The sequence below is a fragment of the Coregonus lavaretus genome (genome assembly GCF_964263955.1).
Source record: "Coregonus lavaretus genome assembly, chromosome: 14".
NCBI lineage: Eukaryota > Metazoa > Chordata > Actinopteri > Salmoniformes > Salmonidae > Coregonus > Coregonus lavaretus.
Genome location: NC_140001.1, coordinates 3,554,483 through 3,575,457, shown reverse-complemented (window position 1 = coordinate 3,575,457; position 20,975 = coordinate 3,554,483).

Below are 20,975 nucleotides of genomic sequence, written 5' to 3'. Positions count from 1 at the left end.
TCACGTCACCCCCCTCCTCCGCACACTCCACTGGCTTCCAGTTGAAGCTCGCATCCGTTACAAGACCATGGTGCTTGCCTATGGAGCAGTGAGGGGAACGGCACCTCCGTACCTTCAGGCTCTGATCAGTCCCTACACCCAAACGAGGGCATTGCGTTCATCCACCTCTGGCCTGCTGGCTCCCCTTCCTCTGCGGAAGCATAGTTCCCGCTCAGCCCAGTCAAAACTGTTCGCTGCTCTGGCACCCCAATGGTGGAACAAGCTCCCTCACGACGCCAGGACAGCGGAGTCACTCACCACCTTCCGGAGACATTTGAAACCCCACCTCTTTAAGGAATACCTGGGATAGGATGAAGTAATCCTTCTACCCCCCCCCCCCCCTCCCCCAAAAGTGGTTAACCCACTGGCTATAGGGTGAATGCACCAATTTGTAAGTCGCTCTGGATAAGAGCGTCTGCTAAATGACTTAAATGTAAATGTAAATGTTTTAGAAATAGTGATATTTGGGAGATTATTTCCTTTTCAAATAACTGAAAGTGTGAGGTTGTAATCTGAATAAAGGGAAAAAGGCCATTCTTGAACATACTGTAGGGTGAGACAATTTTACCATTTTGCTAGAGAACCAGTTCGGATTTAAGTATAACTTTTGCATGACTGAATCTTTTAGTGATAGGTCTAATGCTTTAATATTTAATAATTTCTGTCCTCCAAATTCATATTCATTATATAAATAGGCCCATTTAATTTTGTCTGGCTTGCCGTTCAAAATGAAATTGATTTTTTTTTCTCATATCATTTAAAAAACTGTTCGCTAGGCGTAGGATAGACCATAAGCAAATAGGTAAACTGGGATAATACTAAAGAGTTAATCAGGGTGATTTTTCTACAAATAGACAGGTATTTACCTTTCCATGATAGCAAGATCTTATCTATTTTTGCTAACTTTCTATTCAAATGTATTGAAGTGAGATAATTTATTTCCTTTGGGATATGTATTCCGAGTATATCCACATCACCATTGGTAAACTACATGATAATGTTATTTTTTATTTTTTTGTGATCCAATACATAATATAGTACATTTATCATAATTTGGTTGTAATCCAGAGAGGTTAAAAAATGTATCTAGATCCTCTATGAGGCTGTGGAGGGATTCAAGTTGTGGATTTAAAAGAAAACATGAATCATCAGCGTACAATGACACCTTTGTTTTTAAGCCCTGGTTTTCTAATCCCTTGATATTATTGTTGGATCTAATTTGAATAGCTAACATCTCGATGGCCACAATAAATAGATATGCCGATAGTGGACAACCTTGTTTTACTCCTCTTGACAGTTTAAACATTTCTGAGAAATAACCATTATTTACTATTTTACACCTAGGGTTACTATACATGATTTTAACCCATTTTATAAGAGATTATCCTCAATTGAAATGTTCCAGGCATTTATATATAAACTCCAGTTGTACTTTATCAAAAGCCTTTTCAAAGTCAGCTATGAATAGCAGGCCTGGTTTCCCAGATTGTTCATAATGTTCAATTCTTTCCAGTACTTGCCTTATACTATCTCCAATGTATCGTCCATGTAAAAAACCTGTCTGATTAGAATGAATAATGTCCGACAATACCTTTTTAATTCTATGCGCTATACATTTTGCTAGAATTTTGGCATCACAACACTGAAGTGTAAGGGGCCTCCAATTTTTAAATGGACTGGATCTTTATATTTCCCACTTGTATCCTGTTTCAGTAATAATGAAATCAGACATTCTTCTTGAGTGTCTGATAATCTACCATTTACATAGGAGTGGTTAAAACATGCTAATAACGTTCTGCTGAGTATATCAAAGGTTTGGTATACTTCAATTGGATGCATTTGCTGTTTGTTTTGGTTGTGTTTCAGATTATTTTGTGCCCAATAGAAATGAACGGTAAATAATGTATTGTGTCAATTTGGAGTCACTTTTATTGTAAATAAGAATAGAATGTTTCTAAAGACTTCTACATTAATGTGGATGTTACCATGGTTACGGATAATCCTGAATTAATCGTGAATAATGAAGCGTGAGAAAGTTACAGACTCACAAATATCATACCCCCAAGACATGCAAACCTCTCACCGTTGCAATAACAGGGGAGGTTAGCATTTTATATCATACCCCCAAGACATGCTAACCTCTCACCATTACAATAACAGGGGAGGTTAGCATTTTTAGGGGGGGTATGATATGCGTCTGTAACTTTCTCTCAGAGAGAGACACTCACACACACACCGTGTCAAGCAGTGTATCAGTGGCCAGCCTACCAGCTGGGTCCTGGAGCGCCACAGCATGCTTAATCAAATAATAATTACTAACAAAAGCAGGTCGGTGCAGGGCAGAGCAGGGTAGTGCAGGGGAGAGCAGAGGAGAGGAGAGCAGGGGAGAAGAGAGAGAGAGCAGGGGAGAGGAGAGAGAGCAGGGGAGAAGAGAGAGAGCAGGGGAGAGGAGAGAGAGAGAGCAGGGGAGAAGAGAGAGAGCAGGGGAGAGGAGAGAGAGAGAGAGAGAGAGAGAGAGAGAGAGAGAGAGAGAGAGAGAGAGAGAGAGAGAGAGAGAGCAGGGGAGAAGAGAGAGAGAGCAGGGGAGAAGAGAGAGAGAGACCAGGGGAGAGGAGAGAGAGCAGGGGAGAGGAGAGCAGGGGAGAAGAGAGAGAGAGAGCAGGGGAGAGGAGAGCAGGGGAGAAGAGAGAGAGAGAGAGAGCAGGGGAGAGGAGAGAGAGAGAGCAGGGGAGAAGAGAAAGAGTGGGGGAGAAGAGAGAGAGCAGGGGAGAAGAGAGAGAGAGAGAGAGAGAGAGAGAGAGAGAGAGAGAGAGAGAGAGAGAGAGAGAGAGAGAGCAGGGGAGAAGAGAGAGAGAGCAGGGGAGAGGAGAGAGAGCAGGGGAGAGGAGAGCAGGGGAGAAGAGAGAGAGAGAGCAGGGGAGAGGAGAGCAGGGGAGAGGAGAGAGAGAGAGCAGGGGAGAGGAGAGAGAGCAGGGGAGAAGAGAGAGAGAGAGCAGGGAGAGAGAGAGAGAGAGCAGGGGAGAGGAGAGAGCGAGCAGGGGAGAGGAGAGAGAGAGCAGGGGAGAGGAGAGAGAGAGAGCAGGGGAAGAGGAGAGAGAGAGCAGGGGAGAAGAGAGAGAGAGAGCAGGGGAGAAGAGAGAGAGAGAGCAGGGGAGAGGAGAGGAGAGCAGGGGAGAAGAGAGAGAGAGCAGGGGAGAGGAGAGAGAGAGAGCAGGGGAGAGGAGAGGAGAGCAGGGGAGGAGAGAGAGAGCAGGGGGAGAGGAGAGAGAGAGCAGGGGAGAAGAGAGAGAGAGAGCAGGGAGAGGAGAGGAGAGCAGGGGAGAGAGAGAGAGAGCAGGGAGAGGAGAGAGAGCAGGGGAGAGGAGAGAGAGAGACAGGGGAGAGGAGAGGAGAGCAGGGGAGGCATAGCTCTTGGGAACTGAATATCTTGATTTAGTTCTTGATTGAGAACAATGGTGCGCATCCAGCCATTTCATACCTATTGGTAACGTTTTAGCTACGCAAGTCAATGAACAGACCATTGAAGTCGGCTGACTGGACGAACAAGACTAGTTTTCCCTCCCCAACCCTTTCCCTCCCTCCCTCCCTCGCCAGGCATCTTCCTCCCTCCCCAACACTATCCTTCACTCCTTCCCCATCCCTCCCTCCCCAACCCTCTCCCTCCCTCCACAACCCTTTCCCTCCCTCCACAACCCTCTCACTCACTCCCTGCCCAAACCTCTTCCTCCCTCCACAACCTCTCCCTCCCCAACCCCTCTCTCTCCCTGCCCAACAATCTACCTCCTGCCCAAGCCTCTCCCTCCCTGCCCAACCCTCTCCCTCCCTGCCCAACTCTATCCCTCCCTCCCCAATCCTCTCCCTCCGTACCAACCCTCTCCCTCCCCAACCCTCTCCCTCCGTACCCAAACCTCTCCCTCCCTCCCCAACCCTATCCCTCCCTGCCCAACCCTCTCCCTCCCTGCCCAACCCTCTCCCTCCCTGCCCAACCCTCTCCCTCACTGCCCAACCCTCTCCCTCCCTCCCCAACCCTCTCCCTCCCTCCCCAACCCTCTCCCTCCCTGCCCAATTCTCTCCCTCCCTGCCCAACCCTCTCCCTCCCCAACCCACTGCCTCCCTCCCCAACCCACTGCCTCCCTGCCCAACCCTCTCCCTCCCTTCCCAACCCACTGCCTCCCTGCCCAACCCTCTCCCTCCCTTCCCAACCCTATGCCTCCCTCCCTCCCTCCCTCCCTCCCTCCCTCCCTCCCTCCCTGCCCAATTCTCTCCCTCCCTGCCCAACCCTCTCCCTCCCCAACCCTTTCCCTCCCTGCCCAACCCTCTCCCTCCCTGCCAAACCCTCTCCCTCCCTGCCAAACCCTCTCCCTGCCTCCCCAACCCTCTCCCTCCCTTCCCAACCCTCTCCCTCCTTGCCCAACCCTCTCCCTCTCCCTCCGTGCCCAACCCACTGCCTCCCTGCCCAACCCACTGCCTCCCTGCCCAACCCTCTCCCTCCCTCCCCAACCCACTGCCTCCCTGCCCAACCCTCTCCCTCCCTTCCCAACCCTATGCCTCCCTCCCTCCCTCCCTCCCTCCCTCCCTCCCTCCCTCCCTCCCTCCCTCCCTCCCTCCCTCCCTCCCTCCCCAACCCTCTGCCTCCCTGCCCAACCCTCTCCTCTCCTTCCCTGCCAAACCATGTTCCTCCCTGCCCAACCCTCTCCCTCCCTCCCCAACCTCTCTCCCTTCCTCCCCAACCCTCTCCCTCCCTCCCCAACCCTCTGCTTCTCCCTCGCTGTCTTTCTCCATCCCTAACCCTCTCATGTAAAATAATAGTCCGTGATCATGTGAGGGTACACTGTGGAAACAAGAAAACAAAATCTAGCATTTATCAGTTTAGCTTACTGTCCCTGTCTGTATAAAGGGTCTCTGTCCCTCTCTGGCCAGTCTGACTGGGCATTATGTTTCTCTCTCCTCCACTACAATATAATGAAACCTCTGTGGCCCACAATGCTGAAGCGCCGTCTTCTTGAGAATGAATGTGAGTGTTTGGCCATTTACTTTCACTCTCCCATTTATCTACCAATTTTCTCCTCCCCTGCTCTTCACTGCTCTGAGGACTGAGGAGAGAGAGAGACAGACAGAGAGAAGCCCTGGGCCAGCCAAAGGCTTGTATGTCTGTCAGTCTCTGGGTGGTCAGCTCAGCTATGGTCTGGGACATATCTCCTGCCCACACATTGCCCACAACAACCTCCCATCACCTTGCAGCACCGCCACCCTCGTTGACTCCTTCTGTCCTGTAGGCCTACAACTTTCATCTGTCTCCAACTCCTTCTGCCCTGTAGGCCTACAAACTTCATCTATCTCCAACTCCTTCTGTCCCGTAGGCCTACAATCTTCATCTGTCTTCAACTCCTTCAGTCCTGTAGGCCTACAACTTTCATCTGTCTCCAACTCCTTCTGTCCTGTAGGCCTACAACCTTCATCTGTCTCCAACTCCTTCTGTCCCGTAGGCCTACGACCTTCATCTGTCTTCAACTCCTTCAGTCCTGTAGGCCTACAACTTTCATCTGTCTCCAACTCCTTCTGTCCTGTAGGCCTACAAACTTCATCTGTCTCCAACTCCTTCTGTCCCGTAGGCCTACAACCTTCATCTGTCTTCAACTCCTTCAGTCCTGTAGGCCTACAACTTTCATCTGTCTCCAACTCCTTCTGTCCTGTAGGCCTACAACTTTCATCTGTCTCCAACTCCTTCTGTCCTGTAGGCCTACAACCTTCATCTGTTTCCAACTCCTTCTGCCCTGTAGGCCTACAAACTTCATCTATCTCCAACTCCTTCTGTACTGTAGGCCTACAACGTTCATCTGTCTCCAACTCCTTCTGTCCTGTAGGCCTACAACCTTCATCTGTCTCCAACTCCTTCTGTCCTGTAGGCCTACAACCTTCATCTCACTCCAACTCCTTCTGTCCTGTAGGCCTGCCATCTTCATCTGTCTCCAACTCCTACTGCCCTGTAGGCCTACAACCTTCATCTGTCTCCAACTCCTTCTGTCCTGTAGGCCTACAACTTTCATCTGTCTCCAACTCCTTCTGTCCTGTAGGCCTACAAACTTAATCTATCTCCAACTCCTTCTGTACTGTAGGCCTGCAACGTTCATCTGTCTCCAACTCCTTCTGTCCTGTAGGCCTACAACCTTCATCTGTCTCCAACTCCTTCTGTCCTGTAGGCCTACAACCTTCATCTGTCTTCAACTCCTTCTGCCCTGTAGGCCTACAACCTTCATCTGTCTCCAACCTCTTCTGTCCTATAGGCCTGCAACCTTCATCTGTCTCCAACTCCTTCTGTTTTGTAGGCCTACAACTTTCATCTGTCTCCAACTCCTTCTGTCCTGTAGGCCTACAAACTTCATCTGTCTCCAACTCCTTCTGTCCTATAGGCCGACAACCTTCATCTGTCTTCAACTCCTTCTGTCCTATAGGCCTACAACTTTCATCTGTCTCCAACTCATTCTGTCCTGTAGGCCTACAACCTTCATCTGTCTCCAACTCCTTCTGCCCTGTAGGCCTACAACCTTCATCTGTCTCCAACTCCTTCTGTCCTGTAGGCCTACAACCTTCATCTGTCTTCAACTCCTTCTGTCCTGTAGGCCTACAACTTTCATCTGTCTCCAACTCCTTCTGTCCTGTAGGCCTACAACCTTCATCTGTCTCCAACTCCTTCTGCCCTGTAGGCCTACACCCTTCATCTGTCTCCAACCTCTTCTGTCCTATAGGCCTGCAACCTTCATCTGTCTCCAACTCATTCTGTCCTGTAGACCTACAACCTTCATCTGTCTCCAACTCCTTCTGCCCTGTAGGCCTACAAACTTCATCTATCTCCAACTCCTTCTGCCCTGTAGGCCTACAACTTTCATCTGTCTCCAACTCCTTCTGCCCTGTACATTTACATTTACATTTTAGTCATTTAGCAGACGCTCTTATCCAGAGCGACTTACAGGAGCAATTAGGGTTAAGTGCCTTGCTCAAGGGCACATTAACGTCATTTAGCAGACGCTCTTAGCCAGAGCGACTCACAAATTGGTGCGTTCACCCTATAGCCAGTGGGATAACCACTTTACAATTTGGGGGGGGGGGGGGGGGGTAGAAGGATTACTTTATCCTATCCCAGGTATTCCTTAAAGAGGTGGGGTTTCAAATGTCTCCGGAAGGTGGTGAGTGACTCCGCTGTCCTGGCGTCGTGAGGGAGCTTGTTCCACCATTGGGGTGCCAGAGCAGCGAACAGTTTTGACTGGGCTGAGCGGGAACTATGCTTCCGCAGAGGAAGGGGAGCCAGCAGGCCAGAGGTGGATGAACGCAATGCCCTCGTTTGGGTGTAGGGACTGATCAGAGCCTGAAGGTACAGAGGTGCCGTTCCCCTCACTGCTCCATAGGCAAGCACCATGGTCTTGTAGCGGATGCGAGCTTCAACTGGAAGCCAGTGGAGTGTGCGGAGGAGGGGGGTGACGTGAGAGAACTTGGGAAGGTTGAACACCAGACGGGCTGCGGCATTCTGGATGAGTTGTAGGGGTTTAATGGCACAGGCAGGGAGGCCAGCCAACAGCGAGTTGCAGTAGTCCAGCCGGGAGATGACAAGTGCCTGGATTAGGACCTGTGCCGCTTCCTGTGTAAGGCAGGGTCGTACTCTCCGAATGTTGTAGAGCATGAACCTGCAGGAGCGGGTCACCGCCTTGATGTTGGCGGAGAACGACAGGGTGTTGTCCAGGGTCACGCCTAGGCTCTTCGCACTCTGGGAGGAGGACACAGCGGAGTTGTCAACCGTGATGGCGAGATCATGGAACGGGCAGTCCTTCCCCGGGAGGAAGAGCAGCTCCGTCTTGCCAGGGTTCAGCTTGAGGTGGTGATCCGTCATCCATACTGATATGTCTGTAGGCCTGCAACCTTCATCTGTCTCCAACTCCTTCTGCCCTGTAGGCCTGCAACCTTCATCTGTCTCCAACTCCTTCTGCCCTGTAGGCCTACAATTCAACCTTCCTACTACTTCACCTGCAGTGTATTAAAGGGACATTTAAAAAAAAGTTCAACTTCATATTCATCATCTCCAGCACAACCCCAACATCAACACATATCACAACGTATATATATATATATTTTTTTTAATGGCGCATTTCTATGTTTTGTAGTAAAAAAGATAGAGAAAGCTAAGTGTTTCCATTGACATCGTCAACCAATTAGTAGACAATTATTTGGCAATTAGTAGGCAATTGCCTACTCATAATTGGTTAATCACACGATGCACACCAATGATGTCATTGGAAACATTTATCTTCCTCTGTCTTTTTTACTACAAAACATAGAAACGCGCCGTTTTCACATATGTTGATGTTGGGAGACGATGAATACGACATTTACTTTTCACATTTACCTTTAATAATGACAATTATAACAACAGTAATAAATGGTATTTATGTAACGCTTTTCAAGGACGGACCCCAAAGTCGCTGTTGTCTTATAACACATACACTGACTACACCAAACATTAGGAACACCTTCCTAATATTGAGTTGCACCCCCACCCCTTGATACACACGGGAAAAACTGTTGAAAGCATGAAAAACCCAGCAGCGTTGCAGTTCTTGACACAAACCGGTGCACCTGGCACCTACTACCATACCCAGTTCAAAGGCACTTAAATATTTTGCCTTTCCCATTAACCCTCTGAATGGAACACATACATAATCCACGTCTCAAGTCTTAAAAATCCTTCTTTGACCTGTCTCCCCCCCTTCATCTACACTGATTGGAGTGGATTTAACAAGTGACATCAATAAGGGATCATAGCTTTCACCTGGATTCACCTGATCAGTCTATGTCATGGAAAGAGCAGGCGTTCATAATGTTTTGTAAACTCAGTGTATATAGCTAACCTTGGTATGTTCAAAGCAAGCCTGTGGCTGGTTATCAATGTTTAGGCTATGTTATGCTATGTTTTGCTATACAGTGTGGACAGATGAGAAGGACGACATGCTGTGAAGACCTTGGATTTCTAGAAACATGAAATTTGGCTTTGACTTGAGAGCTCTGTTTGATCAAATGTGTGGGGAGGGAACCTTCAGAAAAAGGAGACGGTCAAACAGGCTTATGAGTTGGGGATGATGTTGTGTTATTTCAAATCTGTTTGATGACATTTTCAGCTATGATATTGTTCTTCTACCATCATCTTTTGCGGCTCTATATTCTGCTAAATGACAAAAATGTAAAACGTATATCTAGACTAGGAAATCAAATTGTATTGGTCAAATGCGCCAAATAGAACCTTGAACCTTAAACTATATCATGGGCAGACAACCCGATTCATCTCCATCGTTCATTGAAGTTGAAGGGTCATTTATAACAAAACCTTTCCGTATTGCCAAATCATTTCAATGACTGATTAACTAGTAGGAAGTGAAACAAACTCAGAAGTGAAATGACAACATTGAACAGTGAAACATCACATTTTTTGTATAAAATATCTAATAATGGAAGAGAAGGGTTGCTGTTTTAAATTTAGTGTGGGAGAGGTCAAGTTAGTGTGGGAGAGGTGGAAAATATATTGTTATCCATGAATAATGGTAAGCCACCAGGTATAGACAACCTTGATGGAAAATATAGTGTTATCCGTTAATAATGGTAAGCCACCAGGTATAGACAACCTTGATGGAAAACTAGTGTTATCCATGAATAATGGTAAGCCACCAGGTATAGACAACCTTGATGGAAAACTAGTGTTATCCATGAATAATGGTAAGCCACCAGGTATAGACAACCATGATGGGAAACTGTTGTTATCCGTTAACTAAGTTACGATCAGCGGAAAAAAAAATACAGAAAATAGCACAATTGGTCAGGAGCCCGTACAACAGCCACAGTTCCATCCGGCGCCGTTCTGAAGTCTGCTGTGATGTTGTGAGACTAGTACACAGCTGACCTTGTGAGACTAGTACACAGCTGACGTTGTGAGACTAGTACACAGCTGACGTTGTGAGACTAGTACACAGCTGACGTTGTGAGACTAGTACACAGCTGACGTTGTGAGACAAGTACACAGCTGATGTTGTGAGACTAGTACACAGCTGACGTTGTGAGACTAGTGCACAGCTGATGTTGTGAGACTAGTACACAGCTGACGTTGTGAGACTAGTACACAGCTGACGTTGTGAGACTAGTACACAGCTGACGTTGTGAGACTAGTGCACAGCTGACGTTGTGAGACTAGTACACAGCTGATGTTGTGAGACTAGTACACAGCTGACGTTGTGAGACTAGTACACAGCTGACGTTGTGAGACTAGTACACAGCTGACGTTGTGAGACTAGTACACAGCTGACGTTGTGAGACTAGTACACAGCTGATGTTGTGAGACTAGTACACAGCTGATGTTGTGAGACTAGTACACAGCTGATGTTGTGAGACTAGTACACAGCTGATGTTGTGAGACTAGTACACAGCTGATGTTGTGAGACGTGGATGGGGTGACACATAAAGGTGATGAAACCGGGAGAGACAGAATTGGCCACTACCTCACCCAGTGTTTTCCACCAGTACATAGAATAGCCTGTCAAATAGAAAAAAAGTAGCCAGCCAGGAGCCAGCCAGGAGCCAGCCAGTAGCCAGCCAGGAGCCAGCCAGTAGCCAGCCAGGAGCCAGCCAGTAGCCAGCCAGTAGCCAGCCAGTAGCCAGCCAGGAGCCAGCCAGTAGCCAGCCAGTAGCCAGCCAGGAGCCAGCCAGGAGCCAGCCAGTAGCCAGCCAGGAGCCAGCCAGTAGCCAGCCAGTAGCCAGCCAGTAGCCAGCCAGGAGCCAGCCAGTAGCCAGCCAGTAGCCAGCCAGGAGCCAGCCAGTAGCCAGCCAGTAGCCAGCCAGGAGCCAGCCAGGAGCCAGCCAGTAGCCAGCCAGTAGCCAGCCAGGAGCCAGCCAGGAGCCAGCCAGTAGCCAGCCAGGAGCCAGCCAGGAGCCAGCCAGTAGCCAGCCAGTAGCCAGCCAGTAGCCAGCCAGGAGCCAGCCAGTAGCCAGCCAGTAGCCAGCCAGGAGCCAGCCAGTAGCCAGCCAGTAGCCAGCCAGGAGCCAGCCAGGAGCCAGCCAGGAGTCAGCCAGTAGCCAGCCAGGAGCCAGCCAGGAGCCAGCCAGGAGCCAGCCAGGAGCCAGCCAGTAGCCAGCCAGGAGCCAGCCAGTAGCCAGCCAGTAGCCAGCCAGGAGCCAGCCAGGAGCCCCTGGGCCGTGGAGGTCTGGGGGTGCTTGCCCTTCAGGGTTAGAAATGGTTTGCCGGAGCTCTATTCTCTTGGCCTCTGGTACATTCTAAAGCCATGATTTCATCCGGAATACACAGTGAAATTATTAGGTTTTACCTCCCAGATTGGAAAAATCTGTTGTGGTATTGTTTTTACAATTGTAATTAATTGAAATGTCTGAATTCAGTGTATTGTTAGTTGTTTTGGACATCGTCTAGGAATATATGATGAGGACTATTTTGTATTTTCAAACCTTTTCTAACATTTAAGCAGTTTTCTCTTGAGATAAAAGTCTTATTTACAGTTTTACTGCGAGATATGAGTTGCCACAATGTTTGATTTTCAAATTATTTATTTTATTAAAACAGAAAATGAACTAAATAGCCCAAATTTTCTTTAAATAGAAGTTATATGGGTTCGCTCTCAAAATCACACTTTTTAAATAACAAAACCCACACAATTTTATGTTGTAAGTCCAAAACAATGCTTAAATCACATCAGGAGACAACTTTTGAGGTCTGGGAGAAATCTGAGAAATTTAGATTTTTGGGTGAAGTTATTCTTTAATTCAACTGAGAACTTAGCAGGAGGCTTTTGTTTAGCTGTGTTTATGCCCACTGGATGAAAATAATCCTGATACTTTGTAGTTAACACTTAATTGAGGTTTTTGGGAAAGTTTTTCCTTCTACCAGAAGAGTATTTTCATTAGCATCATGGCTAACAGACAGGGGATTTTTCATTTCCTCTTCAGAAAGTTGCAGGAAATGGGAATCACTGATGTGTCCTGTTCATTTCTTATGATAAACTTGAGAAAATTTATAAATGTTATAATATAAATACGCCATTTAGCAGACGCTTTTATCCAAAGGGACTTACAGTCATGCGTAAATACATTTTTACGTATGGGTGGTCCCGGGGATCGAATCCACTACCCTGGCGTTACAAGCGCCGTGCTCTACCAGCTGAGCTACAGAGGACCACAAATCTTCAATACATTTAGTTGATTCTCTACTAAGGTTAATACAAAAATATATATTGTTGATTTCCGTTTTTAATGCCTGGATTCCGCGAGGGCCCTAATGATCATAATTGGACCAGAATGAGGATCTCCACTACCTGTTGTTCCTGCAGTGATGATTCACCATCTTCATCGGATGTCTTCATCATTTATCTGCAGATAATCGCCCTAAAGACTAGGCCTACCAGTAGCCTACGCATATTAGAGAGCCAAATGGACGACTCTCTCACCGATGCAATTCGGGGGGATATATTGACTAACGAGACGAGAGTCACTCACTTCAGCGTCACGGTCTGGCAAACCACATCCTACATCCTAGGAAAGGAATCCTAGGAAATCCTTTGGTTTACGTGACCCGGTGCGATACCATGGACATACAGTATAAACCACCTTGCCAAATGGATTTGGGAGATCGACTTTATTCAGTCAGTTCAACATCTTTTATAAACCAGTCAACACTAACATTTACATTTTACATTTACGTCATTTAGCAGACGCTCTTATCCAGAGCGACTTACAAATTGGTGCATTCACCTTATGATAGTATATTTTTAAATTTCATTTGTTTTATATATATATATATATATATATATATATATATATATATATATTCTTTTTTTTAAACTTTTTTATTATATATATATATTTATTTTTTTGTGGGGGGGGGGGGGGCGGTAGAAGGATTACTGTTAGACTATCCCAGGTATTCCTTAAAGAGGTGGGGTTTCAAGTGTCTCCGGAAGGTGGTGAGTGACTCCGCTGTCCTGGCGTCGTGAGGGAGCTTGTTCCACCATTGGGGTGCCAGAGCAGCGAACAGTTTTGACTGGGCTGAGCGGGAACTGTGCTTCCACAGAGGTAGGGGGACCAGGAGGCCAGACGTGGAAGAACGCAATGCCCTCGTTTGGGTGTAGGGACTGATCAGAGCAATCGACGCACATTAATAGCCTATGCATCACGACTCCGCGTGACTGGCTATGTGAAACACGCAAAAGAAAATACATGAATGTGCCAGAAAACTATTTTAAAAAATGAGGCTAAGTGGATTTCGACTATTCAGTGCCACTTACATTACATGGGACGTGCGAATTCACGAGCATCATGCTCCGACTGCACGCACACATTGTACAGGGAAGCGGGACAAGACAGCAGACTGCGTTCCCTGTCATCGCCCTCTTTGTGACTGACAGGCGACTATCCTATCAATAAATCACTAGAAGATGCATATCGTTCATTCTAGCGAGAGAGGGCTTGATAGACTAATGAAAAACACTATATACAGTGAGGGAAAAAAGTATTTGATCCCCTGCTGATTTTGTACGTTTGCCCACTGACAAAGACATGATCAGTCTATAATTTGAATTGTAGGTTTATTTGAACAGAGAGAGACAGAATAACAACAAAAAAAATCCAGAAAAACGCATGTCAAAAATGTTATAAATTAATTTGCATTTTAATGAGGGAAATAAGTATTTGACCCCTCTGCAAAACATGACTTAGTACTTGGTGGCAAAACCCTTGTTGGTAATCAAAGAGGTCAGATGTTTCTTGTAGTTGGCCACCAGGTTTGCACACATCTCAGGAGGGATTTTGTCCCACTCCTCTTTGCAGATCTTCTCCAAGTCATTAAGGTTTCGAGGCTAACGTTTGGCAACTCTAACCTTCAGATCCCTCCACAGATGTTCTATGGGATTAAGGTCTGGAGACGGGCTAGGCCACTGCAGGACCTTAATGTGCTTCTTCTTGAGCCACTCCTTTGTTGCCTTGGCCGTGTGTTTTGGGTCATTGTCATGCTGGAATACCCATCCATGACCCATTTTCAATGCCCTGGCTGAGGGAAGGAGGTTCTCACCCAAGATTTGACGGTACATGGCCCCGTCCATCGTCCCTTTGATGCGGTGAAGTTGTCCTGTCCCCTTAGAGAAAAACACCCCCAAAGCATAATGTTTCCACCTCCATGTTTGACGGTGGGGATGGTGTTCTTGGGGTCATAGGCAGCATTCCTCCTCCTCCAAACACGGCGAGTTGAGTTGATGCCAAAGAGCTCCATTTTGGTCTCATCTGACCACAACACTTTCACCCAGTTCTCCTCTGAATCATTCAGATGTTCATTGGCAAACTTCAGACGGGCCTGTATATGTGCTTTCTTGAGAAGGTGGACCTTGCGGGCGCTGCAGGATTTCAGTCCTTCACGGCGTAGTGTGTTACCAATTGTTTTCTTGGTGACTATGGTCCCAGCTGCCTTGAGATCATTGACAAGATCCTCCCGTGTAGTTCTGGGCTGATTCCTCACCGTTCTCATGATCATTGCATTGCATGATCATTGCAACTCCACGAGGTGAGATCTTGCATGGAGCCCCAGGCCGAGGGAGATTGACAGTTCTTTTGTGTTTCTTCCATTTGCGAATAATCGCTCCAACTGTTGTCACCTTCTCACCAAGCTGCTTGGCGATGGTATTGTAGCCCATTCCAGCCTTGTGTAGGTCTACAATCTTGTCCCTGACATCCTTGGAGAGCTCTTTGGTCTTGGCCATGGTGGAGAGTTTGGAATCTGATTGATTGATTGCTTCTGTGGACAGGTGTCTTTTATACAGGTAACAAGCTGAGATTAGGAGCACTCCCTTTAAGAGTGTGCTCCTAATCTCAGCTCGTTAACTGTATAAAAGACACCTGGGAGCCAGAAATCTTTCTGATTGAGAGGGGGTCAAATACTTATTTCCCTCATTAAAATGCAAATCAATTTATAAAATTTTTGACATCTGTTTTTCTGGATTTTGTTGTTGTTATTCTGTCTCTCACTGTTCAAATAAACCTACCATTAAAATTATAGACTGATCATTTCTTTGTCAGTGGGCAAACGTACAAAATCAGCAGGGGATCAAATCCCTCACGGTACTAGAGTAGAGTCATAGATGTTGAGCAGGAAGAGAGTGTGTGTGTGTGTGGGTGTGTTGGTGTGTGTGTGTGTGGGTGTGTGTGGGTGTGTGTGTGTGTGTGTGTGTGTGAGAGGGCTCTACACTGACCTTTTTTTACAAGGAGCATGTGTGCTAAGCTGACACATGTAGGCACACACAAGACATTTAGGAGAACAATGGAAAATATTTGAGGTAAAAAAATCCTTCATTTTAATACATCTAGAATCCTTCATTTTAATAAATCTAGAATCCTTCATTTTAATAAATCTAGAATCCTTCATTTTAATACATCTAGAATCCTTCATTTTAATAAATCTAGAATCCTTCATTTTAATACATCTAGAATCCTTCATTTTAATAAATCTAGAATCCTTCATTTGTCTAGGCGTACTGGTGCTCCTAAATTAAAATTCCAGCCCTGTGTGTGTGTGTGTGTGTGTGTGTGTGTGTGTGTGTGTGTGTGTGTGTGTGTGTGTGAGTGTGTGTGGCCTACTACTCACCAGCTTCAGGTCCTCTCGGTGATGAGTTGAGTCTCTTGTCCTGCTTTCTCTGCCATTCTCCATCCCATCAGGCTCACCGACCTGCAACACAGGAAGTTAGAGCAGACCGTTCATGGCAAAGAATCAGGCATACACAACCACACACACACACACACAACCACACACACACACACACAACCACACACACACACACACACACATACACACACACACACACAACATTACGGAAACAAGTTAGGAACTTCCACGACAATTAACCGTCTCAGAGGACTCAGTGGAGGGAGGGAGAAAGTGAAAGAAAAGACAGACAGACAGACAGACAGACAGGGGGATTATTTTCCTGCCCCATTAGTTCTGTCTGGTGAGTTTCTGGCAGGCTCCTGCTTGCTGTTAACTTGACCTGCTGGGTTCAAACAGTATTTTCAAACTGTAGGGTGGCAAGCAGCCTAGCGGTTAGAGCGTTGAGCGAATACCCGAGCCGTCAAGGTGAAAAATATGCAGATGTGCTCTTGAGCAAGGCACTTAACACTTATTTGCTCCAGGGGCGTCGTACGATTATGGCTGGCCCTGTAAAACAACACATTTCACTGCACCAATCCGGTGTATGTGACAAAATACATATATAATTGACATCTTTCAAATACTTTAAGTGTTTGCCCCCAGCCTGCACGGGGTGCGTTTTGGGCTGTTTGGATTAGACAAGCTCAATCAAGCCCAGCTAAAGTATTTGAAAGATTTCAAATACTCTTTGAACCCAGGTCTGCTGATGAGTTGACGACAGACCACACTTTATGTTGGCTCACCGGCCAACTGTCCGCGGCTCACCGGCCAACTGTCCGCGGCTCACCGGCCAACTGTCCGCGGCTCACCGGCCAACTGTCCGCGGCTCACCGGCCAACTGTCCGCGGCTCACCGCCACCGAGTGCCTGAAGAAGGACTGGGATGGCTCTGTGTGGAGTAGTGAACGTGATGGTTTGTCACGAAACAGCAGCAAGCCTAGCCAGCCAAGAGAGCCCTAAGGAAACCAGGGAGACTGTTTCTGTGGGATGGACTGGGACATGTGAATAACAACGTAGAACAACCGGCTGATAGCTTGTCACGAAACATCAAGGTGCACACTTCCCAGGGAGGGAGACTGGCTGCCCCAGTCCATGCAAGGGCAGCCGGGGCACTGAAACCCGGTTAAATCACACTGAACGCTCAGATAAAACAATGGTTGAGAGCAGTGTTCTGGTTTACCCAGGCTGTCAGCAGGCTAATGACTCCAACCAAGGCCCGGGTAGTGAATGTGCTGGATTGTCACGAAACAGCAATGTGCCCAGTGCCCAGCCTGGGCAGAGAGCAAGCTAGGGAGACAAACCGAAGGGTCAGTGGAGGGCAGACCCGCTGAACTCACCACCATTGTTTTTCTTCACTCAGTTCAGTCTGATTCAACCAGGGTCATATTCATTAGTGCACACCGTATCAAATCATTTAGCAACAGAAAACGAAAACAAGTGTTTCTTTTATGGGTCCAAATTCAGGTAGGTCCCTCCTCGTTTTGGCCCGTTTGCTTCCTAGGAAATAGACCACGCTGAAGTAGCAGGGTCCGGGGACAACATAGGCTAGAAATGAACAGCCTTGAATGCTCACATTATGGGTTCTTCTTCAAGGGAGTCTTGGAATATCTACTATTAAAGATGCTATACCTAGAATGTATCCCCCATGTGGAAGATTAATTAGGTTAATTGCAACAGCACTAGGCTGCATTCATAAGCAAATCTCCCTACCCATCATCCAATTTCCCCATAGCATGGTGGAGACTCGCGCTATAGCCTTTTACTTTCTGTTTAGTCCACCAGCTTCAAACAGCTGGAAAACCTATATTTTTTTTGTCATTGAAAATAAAGTTCAGAGCGATTTAGACAGTACAATGATTCCCTTCACTAGTCAGTGCTTGTTTTCTCACATAAACTGAAATTGAGCGAACAGTGTAGAATGTTAATAAATGACAGATAATTTTTCCATTGGTCACCCCATAATGACAAAGTGAAAACAGTTTTTTTTGTGTGTGTGCAAATGTATAAAATATAAAAAAAATAAAAACCTAATTTACGTAAGTATTCAGACCCTTTGCTATGAGACTCAAAATATGTTTCTAATTTTGTCAGAAAGTTGTTTTTATTGCAAGTTAAAGCGTACTGTTAGGTTGCTGGCTCGATAGCTAACATTACATGTATGATCTGTGTAGTAATATTATTCAAATCAGAAAAATCCATTTGCGTTGCTATTTATAGTCTAATGTTAGCTAGCTATCATTGAACCAAGTTTGTTAGCTTTAGCTAAATTACGAGCCTAATTGGTTTAGCCGCGAAAAAATACAGGATAATGAGTGGGCTGGACATGCCGAGAGATCAAGTTTTGAAATCAGTTGAATTAGGGTATGATAGCTAAGGAGATGGAGAAAACACCTGTCTCCAGATTACATCTTCAAGCTGAGGGCAACCATGGCATTTGTGACAGAGAGGGAGAAGTGTCCATCCATGTATACGGGTAAGTCTAGCTAGCTACATTTTCAGATATTACACGTTTCTAATTTTGTCAGAAAGTCATTTTCATTTCAAGTTAAAGTGTACTGTAAGTTAGCTAGCTAACGTTAGCTGGCTGGCTCGCTAGCTAACATTACGTGTTTGATCTCTATAGTAATATTATTTGTATCTCAGAGCCATTTGCTTTGCTAGTTATAGCCCAATGTTAGCTAGTTAACATTGAACCTGGTTGGTTAGCTACCTGCAGATTCATGAAGGGTAGTAACGTCATGAGTTGGGATTATGGTTCACTGTTTAGCTAGCTAGCTACATGTCTTAACAAAAGACTCCACTATGCAAGTAAACATTTCAATAGAATGTTCATGATGTCAATGCGACAACTGTTGATAGACGTAGCTGGTAAATTCACACTGGCTATTTACTCCAATTTCAGAGCGCTCTAATATGAGTGTGCCAGAGCGCAGAATAACTGACGAATTTACGAATGCTCAACACCCATTGAATATGGCCTGTGTCAGTAAACGTTGGCAAAAAAGCGTAATTAAATTGTTGCCAGCATCACAATTGCAGTCACTAACGCTCTGGATAACATAAAAACAGCCTAACCAGCTCTGCTAGGGCGAGTAAAATGGTCAGAGTGAGATGTTCTCTGATTTGTGTCTGGAAGTAGCTAGCAAGCTAGCCAACGTTAGCCAGTTAGCTTGGGTGCTTGACTGCTGTTGTTAGGACAGAACGCTCAGATCAACCCTACTCCTCGGCCAGAGCGTCCAGTGTACGCTCTGAATGCTCCGAGAGCGAAACGCTCTGAATTTATGAACAACAATCTGACAATGCTCTGAGTTTACGGGCGGGGCTATTGCTTAAGAGGGTGTGAACGATGCTGAATGGGTGTAGACCCGTGTAGCTCAGTTGGTAGAGCATGGCGTTTGCAACACCAGGGTTGTGGGTTTGTTTCCCACGAGGGACCAGTGTGAAAAAAAATATGAAAATAATGTGTGCACTCACTAACTGTAAGATATATTTTGTATCCCTCATTTACTCAAGTGTTTCCTTTATTTTGGCAGTTACCAGTTGCCAAAGGTGGGGAAGGCTGCAATTTGGGCAGCATTCTCGCCAAATATACAGCTTGTTGCATTGTGGCTGTAGACATGTTATCCGTAGAAGGGGTTTGGAACCTCTTACCCTGGCAATTTGAGTGTTAAACTCATTGGTACACTAGCAATGGCTGCCAGTCCTGACCTGAATGGGAACTGCCATCTATGGATTACATGTTTATGGTTGGTTGCGGCTGTCTGTTTGCCTTTTGCAAATTTCAAAATACAATAATTTGAAAAACGTACAGTTTGGAAAGAAAATGCCTACTGCTGAAAAGAGAAGACTAATCTAAACCATTTTTTTTTCTTAACAACTCCCATTCCTTTTGCAAAAAAACATTTAAAAAAAAAAAGTAGCTCATCTTGAGATAGGCTATTGCCAAGAGGAGCACATCGGCCCTCACCGTGAGTAACAGCCTACGGCTTCATCTTCATCATTAGGTGAGTCAGTGGGAATTATATTTAGTAGCCTATGATATACTGTATATATATATATATATATATTTCCTCCTAATATTGTACAATCTGTGTGCAGCTTCATTGGCCTGGGCTATTATTTGTTTGAATTCAAGACCAGATTGATCTTAGTTTGTGTGGTATTAAAAAAGATTCGGCTAATGTCTTCTGTCATGTAAATGACATAGAATTGCATGAAATTCTTTTTTAAAAGGCCAATTTTGTTTTTTTGACTCTGCTAACAAATGTTTCCCATGTGTGGAAATCCTAAAAATGCCTCCGCTCAACTGTATCCTGTAACTGTATTCTGACACCACATTAGATTATTATTATTAAGGGCCTTTCTCATCAATAGTAAATTAACCATGCGTCGAATTGCATCTTGGGGCACGGATTTGTTTACAGAAAATGATGGTGTGTGTGTGTATGTGGGGGGGGGGGGGGGGCTACAGTGCACTCTGTTTTACATCAAGTCCTCTACCCTTTATACCTTATCTCCTTAACAAAGGGAGTATTAGTGCTGATCCAGGATCAGGTCCCCCCCTGTCCATGTAATCCTATTCATTATTATCTAAAAGGCAAAACTGAACCTGGATCAGCACTACTACTCTGAGACGCTTAATGAATATATGCCCCCCCGATCATGTAAAATATGTGTGATATTAGAAGAAGAAGAAGAAGAAGAAGAAGAAGAAGAAGAAGAAGAAGAAGAAGAAGAAGAAGAAGAAGAAGAAGAAGAAGAAGAAGAAGAAGAAGAAGAAGAAGAAGAAGAAGAAGAAGAAGAAGAAGAAGAAGAAGAAGAAGAAGAAGAAGAAGAAGAAGAAGAAGAAGAAGCAGCTCCCAGGAGCTCAGGGGCTAAGGTCTGTACTGCTCACCAATAAATTGTGACCCCTTCCACAGACACACCCCATGATTCTAGGACCAATCAAACAACTTTCTCCCTGGCGTAGTGGTTCTGCAGCTCCGTATGTGTCGGACCTTAATGCTGCTGCAGGCTGGGCTTAGGAACTCAGAGGCTCGCCAGTCAGTCACAGTTATGTACTAAGTAGTATGCCTGCTATGAACAACAGAATAAGGCTAACAACCCATAGCTAATATGTCACTCAATAACAGCAGTTATTACATAGTTGTTAGTCAAGATCACAAAGTGTCTCTTAGTGGGATCAGATCATGATGCTCTAAAAGGCAAAC